This window comes from Helicoverpa zea, chromosome 9 (genome assembly GCF_022581195.2).
Source record: "Helicoverpa zea isolate HzStark_Cry1AcR chromosome 9, ilHelZeax1.1, whole genome shotgun sequence".
In the NCBI taxonomy this organism is placed as follows: domain Eukaryota; kingdom Metazoa; phylum Arthropoda; class Insecta; order Lepidoptera; family Noctuidae; genus Helicoverpa; species Helicoverpa zea.
In genome coordinates this window covers 11,616,376-11,627,236 of record NC_061460.1, presented here as the reverse complement: position 1 = coordinate 11,627,236, position 10,861 = coordinate 11,616,376, and the positions used below count along the sequence as shown (strand labels likewise).

Below are 10,861 nucleotides of genomic sequence, written 5' to 3'. Positions count from 1 at the left end.
ATGTAGTGTAGGCGATTCATAAAAAAAACCATACACTTATGGGTATAACAATGATAGCTTAACATAACATAAGTGTGTCTGACACCATGATTTTCCTGTTAACACACCATTGTTACCCTATCTTTGGGTAAAGGAAAAACACAATCCGTGTTCGGATAATGGCTGTCTATGCATTCAGAAATCAAAACACAGAATACCCAAAGGAGGATATTCTTAAAACGCATAAATCATGCTTCGACACATTTTCACATTGGCGCTGAACAAATAAGAAAAGATAGGTAAGACAGAAAACAAGAATACTTCGATAACTACTTTTATAGATTTTGTGGGTGAAATAGTTTCCAAAGATAAAGAAATTATTCGCTACGCAACTGACTGCGTCTTGAGTGCTGGGGGAATTGCCCACTTCTGAATAAAAAGTATATAGTGTATCTCTGTTTCTGAGATACCACCTGTCTATGGCTTTCCTCTCAATATGCTCCGCCGTTTTGGCCTGAAAGACTAACGTGCGTTAGGTTACCTAATTCCCTTAGCCGGAATTTAACAGTCCAAAAATTATCCCCTACAACTTCACAAACTTTAAGTTTTTATACTATTCTACTATGGCCTGATAACATCTATAAAAGATGATTAAAGCTGCATCCGTTTCAGGTGGTTTGGCTTTGGCACTTGCGCTGATGGCTAACAAGGCCTATACGGGAGCGACATCGCCGGTCGCAACGTCCGCAGACAAATTGAGTTCTATACAAATTATACTATTCAAGCTACTTATTAATAGGGCACGCCACCATCGTGGCGGTAAGTCCCCTCTTTGAGGAGTGGCTCGGGAGGAGTCACGGCGCCCCCACGTACCGCATGACGCAGGTCCTCACTGGACACGGTTGTTTCGGGAGGTACCTGCACCGCATCGGTCGTGAGGAGGCGCCCGGGTGTCACCATTGTGCGGACAGCCCCGAGGACCCGGTGGACCACACAGTCCAGGTGTGCCCCGCATGGGAGGGGCACCGCCGGGTCCTCGTCGAGGCTTTGGGCGGCGGCGACCTCTCGCGTCCGGCCCTGGTTCAGGCCATGGTCCGGGGCGAGAGGGAGTGGGATGCCGTCGCCTCCTTCTGCGAAGCGGTCATGCTCGAGAAGGAGGAGGCGGAACGCCAGAGAGTTCGCACCTCTCATCCCGGCCGCCGCGCTGGACCAGGTAGACACCATGGGCCCCGGGTGTCGCGAGATGACTCCCGGCCACCGTAGGCGTGGGTCTGTGGGCGGTGAGATCGGGTGGCTCATCGTCCCTCTGTCTGCTTAGACGACAGACCCGTGTCGACGGCGCGCGTTGTTCCACGCGCTCCTCAAAGAGATGTCAGCAACCCCAGCGGGGCCCAGCAGGGCCAAGGCTTGCCGGGGCTGCGGGTTGTTCGAAAGAGATACCGCGGCCCTGGTACATAAAAGGCCTATGACGGAACACGACGGTTTTTAGTCAGTAAGAGTCTGACACTCCCTCACCGCTGCTAACCCACAGCGGGAGGGGTCATTTGATGATTATTAACGTCGGAAAAAAAAAAAAAAAAACTACTTATTAATACGTTACCGTATGTATGTGCATGATCATGGCATTTTCTTACTGTAGGTATTTTGAACTCTTATATCTAACTGCATAGTTTAGCTTAGTTGGTGGACCGTAACGATGCATACAAATCTAAGTAACAATGCTACATTATGGACTGACACTACTCACGCAATACTTGACTGTTCTTAATTAATTCGTACAAACACCATATTTAAACACGTTGAAAACGTATAGTTTTGGGTAAAAAAGAACAAATATTTTTCTAGTAAATTATCATTGTCGTAAATGTGTACATGTACCTACTTCATGGTAAGATCGAAATGAAATTGGATTCAGATTAGTTTGAAGACAAATTCAAATAACACAAGTTCTGTGTTGCTACACCAATAATTAATTTCAATTGTCTAAACGTTACAGCAATTTGTTAGCCTATCGCCCAATGGAATAATTTAGATAGATTGCTCAGTCCTCGATCTCCTCAATGATAGTTATCTCAATCTTACATAAACTACAGTATGGTGCAATAATATCGTTTTACGTAGGTGCATAATACAAAAATATAGATTTATTAATGTAACTACCTCAAAAAATTCTCTAACTAAAGAAAACTTACAACGGGTAGCAGTTATCGTTGTGGTTAAATAGTGCAACTCACTGGTCAGACAATTTCCAGTCACCTCTCAAATTCCCGCCTTTCCGCCATTTTTATAGTGACGTCAAAAAATAAAAACAATGTTATCAATCAGCCAGTGTGTGCCAAGCACTAGCGTCAAGCATTATCAAACTATTTATCCGTAGTTTATGACCCCTCAGATACCGCGGAGATAACTCCCGTCGTAACTGTTAGCTTGTAAAACTTTGGCCGTGACTATCGTACTATCTAATGGTAGCTTATCAATTAGTTTATTAATTATTTGCAAAAAAAAATTGTGCAGTCTTTTTCGATAATTTTATCTGTTCAACCTTGACGCAAAATATTTCAGTGATCCTATTAAAAAACACAGCAGCAATAAAAAAAAACTGCTCTCTCTCTCTCCGTACCTTATTCTTTCTTAAAAATGATAATTTACTCTGGGCATTTAAAAATAGCGTCTAAAAGGTCTTAAAATAAAAGATGGTAGCTAAATGAACATTTTATTTTTGGAATAAAACAGCAAAGAAACTCTGTTTGAATTATTGAAACGTGACAAGAATTTGCACCATACTTTCCGTGTTCTTAGCTTGTTAGAATTTAATTAATATTAGGCACATATTTTTACACCAAAAAAAAAACTTTTTTACAAAAAAATTAAACCGACTTCCAAAAACACTAAAAAGCAAAAAAAAAACTAATTTTAGGGCGATCCCTAGAAGTCGGTGTCTAATGGATGTTACTAAGTTAATTTTGCCACCGACTTCTAGGCCGATGCACCTAAAATTAGTTTTTTTTTTTTTGCTTTTTAGTGTTTTTGGAAGTCGGTTTAATTTTTTTGTAAAAAAGTTTTTTATTTACAGCTTTTCAGTGATACAAATACTTGTCACTATCCATATAAGTGGAAAGTTCTCATCAATACAAAGAATATAAGCCCAAATACGAGGTAGTTTACATATTCTGTTATCGAGTTCCCTCAACCCTCTCTGGTCTCCATCATCAGGTCAGCTCCGAACCTTCACTGTTGCAAAGGTCTAGTCAATTCAAATAATATAAGCCCAAACACGAGGTAGTTTACATATTCAGTTGTCGAGTTCCCTCGACCTTCTCTGGTCTCCATCATCAGGTCAGCTCCAAACCTTCACTGTTGAATAGTGCTTTCAGGCATACGCCTGAGTGTCAAGTTTTTACCTTATGTATGCCTACAACTTTCGAAGGTTGCCCTCGATTTCTCAGGGTTTCCATCATCAGATCCTGACCTGATGACCAACTGGCAGCTATTCCGCGTCGAACAAAAAAAGAATCACGTAAATCGGTCCATAAACCTCGGAGTAATCGATGTACATACATAGAAAAAAAAAAAAAAAAACATACCGGCCGAATTGAGAACCTCCTCCTTTTTGGGAAGTCGGTTAAAAATATAATTGTGTCGATGTATTTACTACCTATACCAGTATATTCTTTTAATGTAGAACGGTGGGAGTAAGTCCCGCAGTCGGGTTACAACATGAAATAATAAATGTTCAATAAATAAAACAGATAGAGGTTTGATAACAAAATCTTGATCAGAGACAATGAAAAATCAATAAATATAAGTATGAAGACTTCAACATCTCGCAGGTCCTTCAATCTCAGAATACTGTACTTGTGAGGGCTCGAATAGTAATGTTGTAGGCGACTTCTCGCAGACGAACATGCACGGTCTCCCACTGTAAGCGTTGTCCAAAGTACCCGGTCGGATTATAGTTCCATGGAGCTGGATGCCATCAACGTAATCTGGCTGGCCAGGGTCCCAATCGTTATGCACATCGTCTATTCTATCACCTGAAAGAGAACAGAACATTTAATCAGTTTTTCAATTTATTTATGTATTTACCGTGACTTTCTCTAAAATCCTCTCTAAAAATGTTGGCATTTGTAACTTTAATGATTAAAAATGCAAATTAATTTGAGACTAGCTGTTGCCCGCAACTTCGTCTGCGTGGGCAATATAGAATCGTCAGAATACTACTTATCCCGTAGGTGCATTCTTTCACGTGACAGTATAATTAGGATTAGCACTTAGCAGTCGCATAGATTCATTGATCAAGGTTGTGTTGTGGATGTGACCATTTATCTAAACAAAAGAAGTAAAGTTTATGACGTTGTTCAGCCAATTTGGAAAATTATTACGTATGGTGCGTAAGTAATTTTCACAGGAAACAGCTATAATCTATGTCTACATGCTTTGAGTCTGACAAAGCTGTCATTTGTACATTTTCTGCAGCTGCTGCGACTAATCAGAAGCCAGAAAGTCTGTCAGTCTTACCATGGATATCGGCTTGTGTAGTTGACTGGATTGAAGATAGGTAGATAGGTAGTCGCTCCAAGCAAAATATTGGTACTCAAACAGATTCGGTGACTGGAAGCCAACACCAACATAGTTGGGGAATAGCTGGATGGATGATAAAATGAGTCATCATCATCAGCAGGCGCATAGGGTAGGATAGTTTCACTACTGGGGAGAAACACTTGTATGACGGGGATTTTCTGTGCACTTACTCACTATGGTAAGGCTGACCCCACATTAGGCGTGCGCGATCCTCGGGCGTGTGAGTAGCGCGGGCGTCGCGAGCACGCTGCATGAACGTCGCGTTTTGCTGCCCTGCGGCATGTGTGAAGAGTGCAAGCGACGCGCTCGCGGCGAGCACGCGGCGCTCGAGTTGCGTTCTTACCCCTTCGCCTGCTATCCCCGCCGCCCGCTAAACGCTTTAGCAGTTAAACGTCAAGGAGATGAGCGCGCTGTAGGTAAATGCCGCAGGGCAGCAAAACGCGACGTTCATGCAGCGTGCTCGCGACGCCCGCGCTACTCACACGCCCGAGGATCGCGCACGCCTAATGTGGGGGAGGCCTAAGCCGGGACTCCACCGAAATGTTTGCATTAGTTCACGAATAGGCAAAATGTACGTATCTGTGAGAGTCCACTTCATGTTTTGGTACTTGAAACCTGCAGTTTTGCCAAGATTTTCAAAATGTACGCTTGCAATTTGTCATTTCTTGGTGGAGCCAGCAAATCGAAAGGAACATAAGTGTTGTATACTGTGCGTCACTACCGCACACCGGGAAAATTTCGCTCTTGCGGAGGACGTTTATATACCATATTTTGTGTCACCCAGGACGACAGTAAGTATCCACCGAAACGCTTTCAAAGATCTGATGAACGAACAAATCAGACCTGACTTGGTCACCTGGGGCCAATCAGAGCTCTATGAAGCGATCATATGCTTTGGCTCCTACTGTTATTGTGGTTTCTGAAAATTTATTCACCTCATTCAACGATGAATGTAATTCTGATGGTACTATTAAGAACACTTGCTTAGCGCAGAAGCTGACGTTGGCAGGTCGACTCTTTTGACTTCTCGAATAGGATACCATTGGTTTTTGTGCAATGCACACCTGCAATGCATGCTGGATTAGGATAGGATACAGGTGGATAGGATTTGCAACAGAGAACAATTCTGTCTTTGTGATTGAATGACATCAAACGTAGTTTTATATAAAAGGTGTTTTTTTAGACTTGGCTCGGGTCTTACTGAGACTGTTCGTAATCGTGACCAGTGTATTTGCGATCAGAAGTTGAAAGTAAGCATGTCTCTGGTATGCGACGCGCAATTTGTACGTTTTCAGACGCATAAAGCATTTTACGTGTGTATGGTATTAAATCGAGAAAGCTCCCATTTCTTATCTGCACTTTGTATCTGGGCTTGTTCTTAAAGCTACAGAATCCTACATTACCTACCTACCTCACGCTTAGCAGCGCTTGCGAGAGACAGATACTCCTTTCTTCTAGGATTAAGTTAACATATTTTGCATCAGAAAAAATAATGGAGGTCTACTTAATACTACTCACTCAAAGTAATTTGTTTTAAGGCCACCACATTAGTGGAAGATAAGCTAAACTATGTTTATGAAAAAATCCTGATATAAACTCCATCTGTAACTTTAAATGATAATTAATTGTTATACTAAAGTCATCATTTTTGACATAATATTCAAAAAATAATTTAGATGGCACCGTTTTAAATTTGGCTGAGAACTATTATTTTCCTTTCATCAAGGTAATAATTATAATTGGATTTTGATGTGGCTCGGCAAACTGACAAACACTATTGAAATGTCTATCGAAAAATTACACTACGTGTTAAAATATGGTGAATTACGGAAAATACACAACTCCATCTGTTGAAATAATAATCCTCTATAAAGAATGTATGGTAATTTATTGTCATTTACCACCTCGCTCCTTTGACAAATTTTATGTATTTTATTTAACACAGATTACCACAGATGGAGCTACTTTAACCTTGGCTAAACACAATTTTCATTTTTTTTTTCTTCCGAATATACTTATGAAGGTGTGATTTTCTGTGTAAAGGTTAATAATAGGCCGATCAACTAATATAAGTACAACATTCAAATGTACAGTTTTGACAAACAGATTGCGTGTCGTAATATTTTACATCTTGAATTCACAAAATTAATCATATCTTTTGATAGAGTGAATCGATTTCGGGTTTGAGATATATTTATTTTCCCATAAGAATTATAAATTCACTTACATGAGAAATCTTAGAATTAATTTACAAAAACATTTGTGGTTGCGCACAGTCAATAACACTTTTTTTTACTTAACTACCGCAAAAAATTTAAATAATACTTAAAATCAAGAAACTGTAGGGTAGACGATAAACAAACACAAGGAATACGAGCAACTGGAAGTGGCATTGTACTAAGGTGCGCTCAGTTTTCTAAAAATGTGCAATTTTAGATGTTTTTTAAATATTGCCATGGACTTTGCATTTTTTATATTATTTGGTAATTTATTATAGAGAGCAGCACCTTCGTACATTACATTTTTTTTGCCATAGTCTGTACGTGGTGAGTATAATTGGATGTCATTAGCATTTCTGAGCCTAATTTTCTGTGTTTGATGTTTTTTTGTGAAGCATATTTGTGTGTGAATGTTTTTATTTAGTATTTTTCTTATTAAAATGCAAGTATTATAGAGGTATGTTTGTGATATATTCATAAGCTTAGTTTCACTGTATATTTTTTGTTCAGATGTATTGTAGTCATAGTGGAAAAGTGTTTTTATAAGTTTATTTTGTGATATTTGTAGTGTTTTAATATTCGTTTTAGCAGCTGTTCCCCATACTTCAATTAAATAGTCCAAGTGAGGTTTTATAAGTGCATTATATATATTATAGCGTACTTGACGTGGTAGGCATCAAACGACACCCCGTAGGGCTCCCGCGAGTGAGGTCATTTTAGTTTTAACACTTTCTATATGCAATTTCCAATTTAGATGGTTATCTAAGATTAGTCCAAGATATGTTTCGTGGTTGACTTTTTTTATTGGTTGGTTGTTTATGGTTAGTTGTGAGTTGTGTGATACTTTTTTGTTTTTTGCAGCAAAGATTATATAATTGGTTTTAGCTATATTGATGGTTAGTAAGTTGCACTGAAACCACGTGTTTAGAAGTTGTAAATCATTTTGAGCATCACACATAACAGCATCTACAGAGTGCCCAAAATAAAATAAAGCTGTATCATCTGCATATAATGATAAATCGCCTTTCAGTCCAATTCCATGAATGTTATTTATATAGATCAGGAATAATAAGGGCCCTAATATTGATCCTTGTGGAATACCAAAATCTACTTTTTTAGAAGTACTTTGACTTTCATTAATCTTAACTACTTGACATCGGTTTGTCAGGTACGATTTAAACATATCAAACGCGTTGCCAGTGACACCAATATCAATTAGTTTATTTAATAACAGTTTATGACTAATTGTGTCAAAGGCTTTTTTTAAGTCTATGAAAATTCCTAATGCTAACTGCTTTTTATCGATGCTTAACTTAATTTTGGTTATTAAATCTATTGTTGCAGAAAGCGTGTTTGATTTTGGCCTAAAACCATATTGTTTTTTGAAAAGAAAGTGTTGTGCTCTCAAATGTTCATCAAGGCGATTGTACAACACACGTTCCAAAATTTTCGATAGAACCGGTAAGACTGAAATAGGACGATAATTACCTGGATCCGATTTACTACCACTCTTGTAAATAGGGCTGACTTTGGCAGTTTTAAGACTGTCAGGAAAAGTTCCTGACTCTAAATTTTTATTTATGCAGTTTGTAAGTTCGCTTAGTATTAAGTCCTTTACGCATTTGATAGATTTTGTGTTTATACCATCTAACCCAGAGCTAGTATTTAGTTTTAAGTTATCAATTATTTTAGAAACTTCCTCTATGGTGCAAGGCTTTATCTGTGACAGCGTGACTATGGTTTCTGTTACGTGTGTTCCCTTAGTGTGTGTTGTATTATTGTGGTATTGTTTGGGGATTTGACCAGCCAGCACCGACCCAATACTTGAGAAAAAATCATTGAAACATTCACAAATGTCAGTTGGACTAGTCAAAACTCCAGACGGTGTCACGAGTTTACTCGGCGCTGATGTTTCTCTAATTTTATTTTTTGAGAGATCATTAATAAGTCTCCACATTTTTTTGGGTTTTTCTTGCATTCGTCAAAGGCATTTTGATAATATGTGCTTTTTGTTTGTTGTATAACTTGACTGGCCTCGTTTCTGGCTTGGTGAAATTTAGCTAGTAGTGCCTGATCATTTGCATGTTTTTTATGCATCTTCCAAAGAACATTTCTTTTGTTTATAAGATTTATGATCGTTTTCTTTATCCAATCTTGCCTAGGCGGATTTAGTACTTTAGTTTTTATTATTTTGCTGCTATTAATACTGGACAGCAGCCTTTCTTCAAGCAGTTGGTACAGATTATTTTCATTTCGATGAAACAAAAACTAAGTAATACCCCAAGTTACGTAGAATTTTTGTATGTAAGCATTGTCTGCATTGAATTCGTAGATTTTACGTGAATCCCGAACAAACAAACAGATAAACAGACAAACAGACAAAAATGACAAAAATGATGGAAATGGGTTCTGTTAGTTATCCTTTAACATGCTGGCTATTTTTTTTGCCAATTTCTTCAATGTACAAAAATTACTTTTCTACAGATTTATTATATGTATAGATTAAAATCAAGTATTGTATTGTCGCTAATACAAGGAGAGCTGCAAATGTCATTCGTTTTTTTTTTTTCAGTTTTTTCCTTATTTGTCAACTGGCATAAACTCACAGAGGGAATATTATAAAGAATTGTATCACGCAAAGGACACTAAATAGTAATTTTATTGGTATTTACCATTAACTGTCATCCAGTCAAGGGGATCGCCATATGCAAACAAGCCGATGAAGAATGAATCCCACTTATCAACCTTGCCATTAGGGGGAGTAGGGAACATGTTTTTGATGACGAGAGCCTCTTCCTTATCGTCGATGACAACCAAGTGACCTCCCTCAGCAGCGCATATCTCATACGCATTGTGCCAGTCTGCTTATTGAGGTGGTACGCTTAAATTATTTGAGAAAAACATAAACAAGAGACCGACTGACCGAACATTCATAAGAAGACACAGTCCTTGCATGAAGTGACATTCATGTATTGTGAGGGTCCATTGACGGTCATGGTCAGACAGAGCCCTGATGCATTTGGATTAATTTGTGGAGCACAGTTTATTTCCATGTTAAACAATGGCACTCCTGTAACATGAAAATCATATACATACTTAGAAATAAGAACTGAATTGTTGTACGAAAGAAAGGAAGAGTAGTAATATAATAATGAGGTCTTGATTTTCCTAAACAGTTGTCGATAAAGTATAACAACTAACCTTCCACAGAGACAAAGTGATCAGCAGAGTGCAAGTTATGTGTTCCTAGAAAGATCTGACTGTTAACTCCGTTTTGAGCCATTGTTAAGCGAAGGGCGTGCACTAGCCCCGCGTCTAATGGAGACGCTAACACTGCGACTGAAAATTAAAGAAAGTTCATTTTACTGATGCTCAGTAAACTTCTATGTTGAAAAGAGGAACATTAAGAGGGAGAGGAACTACCTTCGCATTTCTGGAGAGCTTTCTCCCAAGGAGCGGGGAACGTGTGCAGCTTCAGCCAGCCCTCTGCTTCGGTGCTGAACAAGTACTGCGGCTTGCAGCGGTGGATATCTGTGTAGCAAACGATAAGAAATGCATTACGATTTACCTGCTCATCAGGTGACGCAAAAGGTAAACACAAAACGGTGCTTCAAAAATTAAAAGTAATCTACGGTTTATAGGTCTACAATTATGGAAAAAGTTCTTCATAATCACAGAGCATACTACAACGCATGTAATACTCGTAAAACAAATTGGAATGGCAATTAAGATTTTCTTCTTAAAGCACAAAAAACGGTCTAAAGGTAATGCAGGCATTTACATGCTGTGTTCCTATTTGAAATAGTAGTTAAACAATATGTTACTTACCAGCTGCAATCAGCAAGTATGACAAACAAACTAGATATTCATTCAACATGTCAGTGGATGCACGGGTACTGCAGGAATGTCTACAACTTACAATAATGAGCCATTTATATGCCATTTTTTGGAAGAAATTGATAAAAAATGGGTTATGATAATGTATTGTAGGTAAACATTTAAAAAATAACGAACATTTTGTTTTGTCCAGTAAATGTAAACAACCTGATTTAATCGTGCAGAAAGTATTTCATGCACCAGAA

At 38.5% G+C, this 10,861-nt stretch overlaps 1 pseudogene; it reads right to left on the bottom strand.

Moving 5' to 3' along the window:
- Positions 1 to 3,697: 3,697 nt before the first annotated feature.
- On the bottom strand, positions 3,698 to 10,656 carry LOC124633299 (annotated as a pseudogene).
- Between the last annotated feature and the right edge of the window lie 205 nt (positions 10,657 to 10,861).